This window comes from Somniosus microcephalus, chromosome 17 (assembly GCF_052327205.1).
Source record: "Somniosus microcephalus isolate GS21.2 chromosome 17, FLI_Smic_1.0, whole genome shotgun sequence".
Taxonomy (NCBI): domain Eukaryota; kingdom Metazoa; phylum Chordata; class Chondrichthyes; order Squaliformes; family Somniosidae; genus Somniosus; species Somniosus microcephalus.
The window spans coordinates 81772222-81785221 of NC_141003.1; the positions used below are offsets into that span (position 1 = coordinate 81772222).

Here is a 13000-nt window from a genome sequence, read left to right on the forward strand (position 1 = left end):
CCATTCATACTTCTGACAGTTCTGTGCGTAGAGACCTGTCAAAAGTGTGAAGGGCGATTCCCTTCTTTGATTGGTTCCCCATGGCCCACGTGATCCCAGGGACGCTTGCGAACCGCCTGCGCCCCTGGGATACCCGGGCCTCTGCGCGCGTGGACCAGGGGAGGCCCAGGATCGGAAGTCTCGGGACCTACGGAGCCAGCAGGTAAGTGCGTAGAATTTTCTAGATCGGAGGCATCCGCCCGCAGGAAGCCTCCGATCAGAAAATCCAGCCCAAAACAACAGGAAAAACAAGCAAATATATCTCCCCAAACATATGCACAAAATGCTTTGTACTTGGTGTGAATTTGTTGATCACTAGAGATCTCAACCCCAAGAATTTGTTTTCTGCATTTAATCTACTATTTATTTTCTGGTGCCCTGGGGGTGGGGCGGGGGGGGCGGTTAAACTAACTTGGCAGGGGGATGGGATACGGAGTGGAGCTATAGTAGGGGGTGATGCACAGCCAAATATAGAGGAAAAAACAAGTCAGCCTGGAAGGCAGAGCAAATATGTAATGGCACAAGGGAGTATGGCAAGGCTGGATGGCATTTATTTTAATGCAAGGTTCTTGTGAGTAAGGCAGATGAATTGAAGGTGTTGATGAACACATGGGAGTATGATATTGTTGCTATCACAGAGACATGGTTGAGGGAGGGGCAGGACTGGCAGCTCAATATTCCGGGGTATAGAATCTTCAGGCGAGACAGAGGGGGGTGTCAAAGAGGAGGGGGTGTCGCAATATTAATCAAGGAGTCAATTACTGCTGTAAGGAGGGATGATAACTTAGCAGGTTCCTCTAATGAGGCCATATGGATAGAACTTAAAAACAAAAAGGGGGCAAGCATTTTGCTAGGAGTATACTATAGTCCCCCAAACAGTCAAGGGGAGATAGAGGAACAGATATGTCGGGAAATCTCAGAGAAGCGTAGAAATAATAGGGTAATAATAGTAGGCGGATTTTAACTTTCATATTGACTGGACTAATCAAATTGGGCATGGCAGCCTTGAGGAAGAGTTCATAGAGTGTATTAGGAACGGGTTCCTTGAGCAGTATGTAACTGAACCAACCAGGGGGCAGGCAATCTTAGATCTGGTCCTGTGTAATGAGACAGGATTAATAAAAAATGTCCTAGTAAAGGATCCCCTTGGAATGAGTGACCATGACATGGTTGAATTCCAAATTCAGTTTGAGGGTGAGAGAGTTGGATCTCAAACCAGCGTACTGAGCTTAAATAAAGGAGACTATGAAGGTATGAGAGTAGAATTGACTAAAGTGGACTGGGAAAACAGATTAAAGTATAAGATGGTACAAGAGCAGTGGTCTACATTCAAGGAGATATTTCACATCTTTCAAGATAAATATATTCCACTGAGGAAAAAGGGGAGTAAAAGAAAAGACAGCCATCCGTGGCTAAGTAAAGTAATAAAGGATAGTATCCGACTGAAAACAAGGGCATATAAAGTAGCCAAATCCAGTGGGAGGATAGAAGATTGGGAAGCATTTAAAAGCCAGCAAACAATAACTAAAAGATTAATTAAGAAAGGGAAGATAGATTATGAAAGTAAACTAGCAAAAAATATAAAAACAGATAGCAAGAGTTTCTACAGCTATATAAAAAGAAAAAGGGTGGGTAAAGTGAACGTTGGTCCCTTAGAGGATGAGACCGGGAAACTAGTGGTGGGGAACATGGAGATGGCAAAGACGCTGAACAAATATTTTGTATCAGTCTTTACAGTAGAGGACACTAAAAATATCCCAACACTGGACAAACAGGGGGCAATGGGGGGGGGGAGGAGCTAAACATGATTAAAATCACTAAGGAGATGGTACTCGGTAAAATAATGGGACTTAAGGCAGATAAATCCCCCGGACCTGATGGCCTACATCCTAGGGTCTTGAGAGAAGTGGCGGTAGGGATTGTGGATGCATTGGTGATTATTTTCCAAAACTCCCTGGACTCAGGAAAGGTCCTGGCAGATTGGAAAACTGCTAATGTAACACCCTTATTTAAGAAGGGAAGTAGATAAAAAGCTGGAAACTATAGACCAGTTAACCTAACATCTGTGGTTGGTAAAATGTTGGAGTCCATTATTAAGGAAACAGTAACAGAGCATTTGGATAAACATAATTTAATAGGACAGAGTCAGCATGGTTTTATGAAGGGAAAGTCATGTTTGACAAATTTGCTCGAATTCTTTGAGGACGTAACATACAGGGTGGATAAAGGGGAACCAGTGGATGTACTGTATTTGGACTTCCAAAAGGCATTTGACAAGGTTCCACACAAAAGATTACTGATCAAGATAAAAAATCACGGGATTGGGGGTAATATACTGGCATGGGTGGAAGATTGGCTATCTAACAGAAAACAGAGAGTTGGGATAAATGGTTCGTTCTCGGGCTGGCAATCAGTGACTAGTGGTGTTCCGCAGGGGTCAGTGCTGGGACCCCAACTCTTTACAATCTATATTAACGATTTGGAGGAAGGGACCGAGTGCAACATATCCAAGTTTGCCGACGATACAAAGATGGGAGGGAAAGCAGTGAGTGAGGAGGACATAAAAAACCTGCAAAAGGACATAGACAGGCTAAGTGAGTGGGCAGAGATTTGGCAGATGGAATATAATATTGGAAAGTGTGAGGTTATGCACTTTGGCAGAAAAAATCAAAGAGCAAGTTATTATCTAAATGGAGAGAAACTGCAAAGTGCTACAGTACAAAGGGATCGGGGGGTCCTGGTGCATGAAACACAAAAAGTTAGTATGCAGCTGCAGCAGGTGATCAGGAAGGCCAATGGAATCTTGGCTTTTATTGCAAGGGGGATGGAGTATAAAAGTAGGGAAGTCTTGCTGCAGTTATACAGGGTATTGGTGAGGCCACACCTGGAATACTGCGTGCAGTTTTGGTTTCCATATTTAAGGAAAGATACACTTGCTCTCGAGGTGGTTCAGAGAAGGTTCACTCGGTTGATTCCGGAGATGAGGGGGTTGACGCATGAGGAAAGGTTGAGTAGGTTGGGCCTCTACTCATTGGAGTTCAGAAGAATGAGAGGCGACCTTATCGAAACATATAAGATTGTGAGGGGGCTTGATCGGGTGGATGCGGTGAGGCTGTTTCCACTGATGGGTGAGACTATAACTAGGGGGCATAATCTTAGAATAAGGGGCTGCCCTTTCAACACTGAGATGAGGAGGAACTTCTTCACTCAGAGGGTAGTAAATCTATGGAATTTGCTACCCCAGAGAGCTGTGGAAGCTGCAACATATAAATAAATTTAAAACGGAGATAGACAGTTTCCTAGCAGATAAGGGAATTAGGGGTTACGGGGAGAGGGCAGGGAAGTGGACATGAGTCTAGATTCGGATCAGCCATGATCCTATTGAATGGTGGAGCAGGCCCGAGGGGCCGTATGGCCTACTCCTGCTCCTACTTCTTATGTTCTTATGTTCCCCAATATTAACTGGGATAGTCAGAGTGTGAAAGGCTTAGAGGGTGCGGAATTCTTAAAGTGCATCCAGGAGAGCTTTTTCAGCCAGCATGTAGAAAGTCCTACAAGAGAGGGGGCGGTACTGGACCTAATTCTAGGGAATGTAGCCGGGCAAGTGGTAGATATGTCAGTAGGAGAGCATTTTGGTGACAGTGACCATAATTCGGTGAGATTTAAGGTAGTCATGGAAAAGGACAAAGGTGGACCAGAAATAAAGGTTCTAAATAGGGGGAAGGCTGATTTTAATATGATAAGGCAGGATCTGGCCAAAGTGGACTGGGATCAGCTACTTGTAGGAAAATCCACATCAGAGCAATAGGAGTCTTTCAGAAAGGAAATAGAGAGAGTACAACGCCAACATGTTCCTGTAAAGGCCAAGGGTGGAACCAACAAACCCAGGGAACCCTGGATGTCAAGGGATATACAAGAATGGATTAGGAAAAAAAGGGAGGCTTTTGGCAGATACAAATGACTAAAAACAGTGGAAGCCCTAGAGGAGTATAGAAAGTGCAGGGGGGTATGTAAAAAGAAATTAGGAGAGCGAAGAGGGGGCATGAAAAAACACTGGTGGGCAAAATAAAGGAAAATCCCAAGGTGTTTTATAAGTATATTAAGGGCAAGAGAATAACCAGGGAAAGAGTAGGGCCCATTAGGGACCAAAGTGGCAATCTGTGTGTAGAGCCGGAAGATGTAGGTGAGGCTTTAAATGAATATTTTGCATCTGTGTTCACTATGCAGAAGGGTGATGTAGGCATAGAAATCAGGCAGGGGGATTGTGATATACTTGAACCAATTAGTATTGAGAGGGAGGAGGTTTTAGCGGGCTTAAAAGTGGATAAATCCCAAGGCCCCGATGAGATGTATCCCAGGCTGCTGTGTGAGGCAAGGGCGGAGATTACAGGGGCTCTGACACAAATTTTCAGAACCTCTCTGGCCACAGGGGAGGTGCCAGAAGACTGGAGAACAGCTAACGTAGTACCATTGTTCAAGAAGGGTAGTAGGGATAAACCAGGGAATTACAGGCCAGTGAGCCTAACATCAGTGGTAGGGAAATTATTGGATAAAATTCTGAGGGCAGAATTAGTCTCCACTTGGCGAGGCAGGGATTAATTAGGGATAGTCAGCATGGCTTTGTCAGGGAGAGATCATGTCTGACCAATTTGATTGAATTTTTCGAGGGGGTGACTAGGTGTGTGGATGAGGGTAGCGCAGTTGATGTAGTTTACATGGACTTCAGTAAGGCTTTTGACAAAGTCCCACATGGGAGACTGGTCAAGAAGGTAAGAGCCCATGGGATCCAGGGCAATTTGGCACATTGGATCCAAAATTGGCTTAGTGGCAGGAGGCAGAGGGTGATGGTCGAAGGTTGTTTTTGTGACTGGAAGCCTGTGTCCAGTGGTGTACCGCAGGGATCGGTGCTGGGTCCTTTGCTGTTTGTAGTGTACATGAATGATTTAGATATGAATGTAGGAGATATGATTGGTAAGTTCGCAGATGACACAAAAATTGGTGGAGTGGTAAATAGCGAGGAGGGAAGCCTCAGGCTACAGGACGATATAGACGGGATGGTTAGATGGGCAGAACAGTGGCAAATGGAATTTAACCCTGAAAAGTGTGAGGTGATGCATTTTGGGAATACACAATGAAAGGTAGGACCCTAGGAAGGACAAAGGATCAGAGGGACCTTGGTGTGCATGTACATAGATCCCTGAAGGCGGCAGGACAGGTAGATAAGGTGGTTTAAAAGGCATATGGGATACTTGCCTTCATTAGCCGAGGCATAGAATATAAGAGCAGGGAGGTTATAATGGCGCTGTACAAAATGCTAGTTAGGGCACAGCTGGAATATTGTGTGCAGTTCTGGTCGCCACACTATAGGAGGGATGTGATTGCATTGGAGAGGGTGCAGAGGAGATTCACCAGGATGCTACCTGGGCTGGAACGCTTCAGCTATGAAGAGAGACTGGACAGGTTGGGGTTGTTTTCCTTAGAGCAGAGAAGGCTGAGGGGGGACCTGATTGAGGTGTACAAAATTATGAGGGGCATAGATAGGGTAGCTAGAAAGGAACTTTTCCCCTTAGTAGAGGGGTCAATAACCAGGGGGCATAGTTTCAAGGTAAGGGACAGGAGGTTTAGAGGGGATTTGAGGGAAAACTTTTTCACCCAGAGGGTGGTTGGAATCTGGAACTCACTGCCTGAAAGGATGGTAGAGGCAGGAACCCTCACAACATTCAAGAAGCACTTAGATGAGCACTTGAAATGCCATAACATACAAGGCTACGGACCAAGTGCTGGAAAATGGGATTAGAATAGACAGGACTTGATGGCTGGCGTGGACACGATGGGTCGAAGGGCCTCTTTCTGTGCTGTATAATTTTATGACTCTATGGCTAGAAATTCAGTATAGCCACGTTTGGGGCGCTACAGCTGGGCGTTCGCTAAATTTTGCGCTCAGCGCAACTTAGCGCCACCTTCGCCGATATTCAGTTGCATCGCCCCAAGAGGTTGCTGCTGCACTAAAGCAGGCAATGCATGACTATCATTAGGTGCTAAGCCGGCAATCCAGGGCGCTAACACCGAGGGCGGGCGCAGCGCAGGTGCGGCGAGTTGCTCAATGAAGGCAGACACGCTGGCACCGGTCAGCTCTTAAAGGGGAAGGGTCGACTTGTTTGGCTGCCATGCCCTGCACATTGCAGCCCTGAAGCAAGGCTTGACCATTGCTGGTTCATCAGTTCTATGCCCTCAACCATGGGGAAGCCCGCTATTCTTCCAAATGCCATTGCATGCTCTTGCTGCTTGTCCAGGGTCATGGGGAAGGAGATGTACCGATGTCTCCTTCTGAAAAGGGCATTGTTCACTTGGCGGATGCAGCAATGTACTGCGAACTGGGAGATGTTGGCAATGTCCCCAGTAGCGGATTGGAAAGAGCCGGTGGCATCGAAGTTGAGAGCCACCTTCACTGCCACTGACAGAGACGTCCTGCTCCTCAGCTGTGGCTGCAGATCTCTGCGAAGCAGGTGGCAGATCTCAGTGACCACCTCCCTTCTGAATCGCAGCCTCCAAACACACTGCTCCTCAAACATGTTCAGATATGAGAACTGCTGACTGTATACCCTGGGTGGGTAACGCCTCCTGTGCCGACGCCTGTTGGCCCTTCTCCGTCTGGCCATGACTGGCACTCTCTCACGGCGTCTCTGATCCCTTTGAATGCAATGCAGAAAGCCAACGTTTCCACCCATTGCAGCCCCCATTATATGTGGCGACTCAAGGCTATGGCACTGAAAGTTAAATCCAAGTGCAAAGCTCTGGCCTGGAGCCAGAATTACCTGTGCGAGCACTGAGTCAAAGCAGAAAGCTCTCTGCCTTTGTCTCTCTCCAAATATCCGTCTCTCACATGGAAGGATTGGCACAAAATGGCTGCCACTTATGATGCAGGAGGAGTCCCCTTTAAATAGCGCCCCCCGCGCCCACAGCGACTGGGAACCGTTCCCCTCTACCAGTTGCTGGGGGCGCCAGTCGCAAAGAAGGGCGGCGCCACTGAATTTCCGGTTCGGGGCGCACAAAGGGCGTTGCACCATGAAATGACGTCAAGATCTGCGCGCGCAGCTGAGCGCGCGCAAAGGTTTTGCGCCGCCGCTAAATCTTAACTGAATTTCGCGATGCGCCGCCGCTAAATCTTAACTGAATTTCGCGAGAGGCGCAGATCGCGCCGCGCCTGGGCGCTAGCCGCTTAGTGCCCCACTTCTCCTCCTCCTAAGGCGCTAGCGGCTGGCGCAAACAACTGAATTTCTAGGCCTATGACTCTATGGTGCATCTCAGTAAAATGCCTGCACTTGCTGGTCAAGGAGATTGGCCAGCTGTGAAGAATCTTGGTTACCTGATGAGTCAATAGAAAGCCTCGTCAAGTGCCACTAACCTTTTCAAGGTGGTCTCAGATAACAGGTTCACACAAGAAGAATGTGCAGTGACTGTTCTGGACCGATGGACATTTTTACATGCAATAGCACCCTCTGGTGGCGGTTATTGTGTTAACAGTTTGTAAGCTGGAAAGGTCATCTGTTCCTTTCTTCCTGTGTGAGGTCATTTGATCTTTGTTCCTTTCTTCCTGTGAGAGGTCATTTGACCTTCTTACCTTTCTTCCTGTTGACCCCAGGAAGCAGTTTTGCCAGGAAGAACCTGACTTGAGTAATGGAGAATTTGCTGTGAGAGGTTCCACTTACAATCTAATGTAATCTGACTTCATATGTTAGGCCAAACGCAATATCTGTGAGTATCTTTAGTTCTTAGCATAATAGCAATGTTGTCAGAGTAATATTTTGATAATACTATGTTTATAAAAGGTTAATATTTAATAGTTACAGAAGTTAGTTCAAATGTTAGTTAGTTATACAATTAGTCTATTCTACTGTTGTAAATATGTTTGTATCTTGTGTAATATCGAATGTGTAGTACTCAGTTTATGTACAAAACATACTTTGTCTTTGTTTACAGTTTCACAAATTTGTTCAAGTAAAAGCTTCAAAACAGCAAACGGCTTCAGGAAGAATTATTTTGAATGAGTGTTTAACTTGCTGGATAGCTAGATAGGAGCACGTCTAGCGCGGCCGGTACAGTGACTGAAAAAGGTTCCAACGCAGAGTGAGTTCAGGGAAAAGTCTAAAGATTCTAATGAGCCATGCTTTTCTTTAATTTGTGAAAGGGCAGGAGAAGTCATGAAGTAATGGTTAGGGGGTGCCAAGCTTGGATTTTAAAAGCCTGTAGATTTTAAGAGGACGGAAAGATCGAAGGAGACAGAGAGTTCCATAGTTTTGAAGTCCTGTGAAGGAATGTGTTAGAATAGAGGCATTGTGATGAGTCTTGATGTCAACACAGTGAGGGATGGCATAATTGGAGCTTCAGAGGAACATGAGAGGAAAGTTCAGGGGGAGATTTGATTGTAGTGCAATGCTGGTGGGGTAGCCTATATGTGCCTGCCTCCATGCTCTTGCCTGGTCTGATCAGTACGTATTTGCATTGTGGAATGATCTACCTAGTGGTCAAATTGGGGCTGGGGTGGGGTGGGGTGGAGGAGGTGAGGTTAATGTGTCTGTGTTTCTTAAATAGAGAAGAACTTATAATCCTGGATGAAGTTTTTTTTTTGACTTTGTGAAGATATGAATTTTAAGGTCAACACAGCCAACATTCCTAAAGAACGTCCCACTGCTTCCTTGCATTTCTCATAAGCTCCTTATTCCCATCATAATTCCACCCACTTTTAATTTTTTCTCCTCAGATTACAACAGTTGTATAGTACAGCTGAAAAAAGGGACGTTTTTTATTACCTCTCACACTGTACAGAGCAGCTGCAACACAGTCTGCACTGACTCAAATTTCAAACTCATGAAAATCTCAACTCCCTGAGGTAACATTTATCACAGCCTTGACCATGTGACTGAGCTGCAGATCACCATAAGATCACTAGGCATCTTACCAGCTGTGGCTCAGTGGGCAGCACTCTCGCCTCTGAGTCAGAGTGTTGAGGGTTCTAAGTCTCACTCCTGAGAATTGAGTACAGTAAATCTAGGCTGGCACTCCCAGTGCAGTACTGAGGGAGTGCTGCACAGTTGGAGGTGCCATCTTTCGAATGCAACGTTAAACCGAGATCCCGCCTGCCCCCTGAGGTGTGTGTAAAAGATCCCACGGCACTATTTCGAAGAGGAGCAGGGGAGTTATCCCCGGTGTCCTGGCCAATATTTATCCCTCAATCAACATCACTAAAGCAGATTATTCGGTCATTATCACATTGCTGTTTGTGGGAGCTTGCTGTGCGCAATTTGATTGCCACATTTCCAACATTCCAACAGTGACTCCACTTCAAAAGTACTTCATTGGCTGTAAAGCGCTGTGGGATGTCCACTGGTTGTGAAAGGCGCTATAGAAATGCACGTCTTTCTTTTTTTTAATCAGCTTTCTCTGTCCAAACAGTAGTCTACCATTTAAAAATAAGTTTTGAGCTTTCTCGATGGCTCAGTGAGTTTATCCAGTGAGTGGCTAAGTCATACTGGCCAGGAAGACCCCAGGCTTGATTCCCAGTCTCAGATGGTTGGCGGGAGGGAGAACATCAGGTGAGGACAAGATAAGCCTTGGCTGTGAAACCGTCTCCCATGGTCAAAAAGAAAGAAAGACTTGCATGTATATAGCACCTTCCACGACCACTGGACGTCTCAAAGCACTTTACAGTCAATGAAGTACTTTTGAGGTGTAGTCACTGTTGTAATGTAGGAAACGTGGCAGCCAATTTGCGCACAGCAAGCTCCCACAAACAGCAATGTGATAATGACCAGATAATCTGTTTTTGTTATGTTGATTGAGAGATAAATATTGGCCACGACACTGGGGATAACTCTCCTGCTCTTCTTTGAAAGAGTGCCATGGGATCTTTTACGTCCACCTGAGAGAGCAGACGGGACTTCAGTTTAACCTCTCATCCAAAAGGCGGCTCCTCTGACAGTGCAGCACTCGCTCAGCACTGCACTAGAGTGTCAGCCTAGCTTTATGTGCTCAAGTCTCTAGAGTGGGACTTGAACCCACAACCTTCTGGACTCAGAGGCAAGGGTGCTACCCACTTTTTTTTAATAAATATACTTTCTTGAACATTAAGAACATTTACAACATCTTGATCATTTCATTGTATGATACAAATCAATTCCGCCGCTTTGTACAGCCATTTCACCACCACATTTTAACATCAAAACCTGAAGTTTAATTTGTCTCCTGTAACATATATTAATCGATTGTACTTTAAAAATTGGTTGTAAAATACTATCCTTAAATTCCTTTCTGAATAAAACATCCACAGAGCCTTATAATGATCTTTAAGCTTATATTTAAAATACTCTTTTAGATTGATTCTCCTCCCCTGAAAAAACAGAGCATTCCTCCTTTGCACAATCACGAATCTAGCCAAACTGAACATTAAATTAATTGCCGCTCCGCTAGACTCGGGCAGACTCTCCTGCAATCCCCATCTCAAAATTGAGTCTCATGGGATTCCCATTCTCGCTCTTCGGTCCCCACCCAGCAGAAAAGCTTCACACAACTGTCGAACATAGTACTTAAAGTCATTTAACTGCGGACACAACACCAGTAAATGGGACAGAGTCTCATCCCGTGCCCCACACACTGGGCAAGTTGCCGCCTCCACTCGCCCAGTCTTGCACAAGACCGTCATGGTAAAAATCCGGTTATGAGCCAATTTTAAATCCAGTTCAATCCACTCTGGACATTTAAAATTCGCCCACACTCCCTTCCAAATTCTGTTGAAGTCCAGCTGTGGGTATATACTCTGCCAAAACTCCTGACCAGCAGGTGTCTTGAATCTCCATTCTCTAAATACCTCATAGAAATCTCGAGTATTACAGTTGTCAAATTGGACCAACTCTCCCCCTTTCTCCAGTACAAAGCTTGGAAAAGCGGGACGCATTTTACTTCCTTTGGAGATTTCCGCATTTATTTCTTCCATCCAATCCTGTGGCATTGCCCTCACAATCTTCTCATACATAATTCCTATTGCTTTTCCTTCTACCTCCTGATCCTCCTCCCACACCATGTCCCTCACTATTGCTTCCGGCAACCAACCTGGAATCACCTCGTATAATACATCTTTCACAGATAAAATCCCAGCTTTTATAAAAGCTTGATTAAGTAAAACCTCTCCTTCGATGTTGACCCACCTTTTCAAAAATAAGGGCTGTTCTAAAAATTCCTCAGCCCCCTTGGGCATAAACTGCACACTTTTTAAAAATTGGGCCCAAGTCTCTACAACCCCCTTATAAAACCTAGGGAGAAGTTTAATCGATTTCAAAAACATATTATTGTATTCCATATACAATATCCCCTGCCCTCCTATCCCACTTCGTTTAAAAAAATGCTCAAAACAACTCTTCCAAAAACTTGTATTTGACTTCTGAAGAAATCTGTTCACCCATTTGATTCTAAAGGATTTTTTCTTCAAATCAATATCTGGGAAATTGAGTCCTCCCTGATTTCTCTGTCCAATGATGGTATTGTAAGCCACCAAGGCTGGTTTCCCTTCCCATAAAAACCTCACACAAGCCTCTCGGATGGACTTTTCCGCCCACTCAGGAATATCCTCCACCGTCAATAAGTACCATAGCTTAGATAGCAGGAGGGCAGACACCACTGTCGCTCTTCCTTGCACTTTCAACCACCTTCTTTCCCATCTTCCCAAATTCTTTTTAATTTTCATAACCTTCGGTTCCCAATTTAATCGATCCACTTCATCCCTGTCTTTCTTGCACCCCATATGCACCCCCAGAACTTCCAAAACCTCCACCACCTTAAAGGGACATTCCCCCAACCATTCCCCCCTACCCCTCCCTGCAACCAGGCATTGGGACTTACTATAATTCACTCTGGCTCCTGAAGCTCTACAATGTTCCTCAACTACATCCATAGCTTTCCTCACTGACTCCCCATTTCTCAATGTTAAGGTTGTGTCATCTGCATATTGGTGTATCACCGACACCAGCCAGAACTGGGGACCACAATCCCAACTACACCTTGTTTCTTTCGCACCATGTAACCTAATGGTTCTGCTACCAATGTGTACAACAATGGGGACAGGGGACAACCCTGTCTCACTGATCTCTGTATCGGAAAATACTTGGATAAAAAACCATTACATTTAACACAGCTAAATATGTTTGAATAAAAAAATCCTTATCCACTGAATGAAATTTTCCTTGAAACCAAATGCTTCCAAAACCTTCAATAAAAACTCATGAGAGACCCTATCAAAGGCTTTCTCTTGATCTATCTTTAATACATAAGCCTCCCTCCCACTCTCTTCCATGAGCTCTATTGCATCTCGGATTGAGACCACAGAGTCTGCGATGTCCCGGCCGATGACTCCATAGGACTGAGGGGGCCAAACTATCTCCGGTAACACCTCCTTTAAACGATTTGCCATAACCCTCGCCAAGATCTTATAATCCACATTTAATAATGTGATGGGCCTCCAATTCTTCAGATCCCGTCTATCCCCTTTATTTTTATAAGCTAAGCTTATGATACCTCTCCTCATAGATGGGGCCAGGCTTCCCTAATGGACTTAAAATCTCGCAAAATTCTTTATAAAATTCTGCACTTAGTCCATCGGACCCTGGGCTTTTCCCCCCCTTCATTCCACTTATTGCGACTTTTATTTCCGCTAATCCTACTTCTTTGTCACACATGCTTCTCTCATCCTCCTTTAAACCTTCTTTAATAAAAGCAACCTTCTCCATCGCCAAATTGGAAATGTCTTCTTTAGTATATAACTCTTGATAAAAGCTGCTAGCCGCCTCTAAAATCTCCCCACTTTCATGAATGATCTTCTCCCCAACCTTCAACTCTTCAATTAACGATAATCTCTGTCGCAGCTTTTCTTGCTGTAGAAAATATTTAGTGCATCTTTCGCCCTCCAATGCAT

At 45.0% G+C, this 13000-nt stretch overlaps 1 protein-coding gene across 1 annotated transcript in view; it reads left to right on the forward strand.

Moving 5' to 3' along the window:
- itih5 (inter-alpha-trypsin inhibitor heavy chain 5) overlaps window positions 1-13000 on the forward strand; it is a 97279-nt gene that overhangs the window by 18858 nt on the left and 65421 nt on the right. The gene's annotated exons all lie outside the window — the stretch shown is intronic.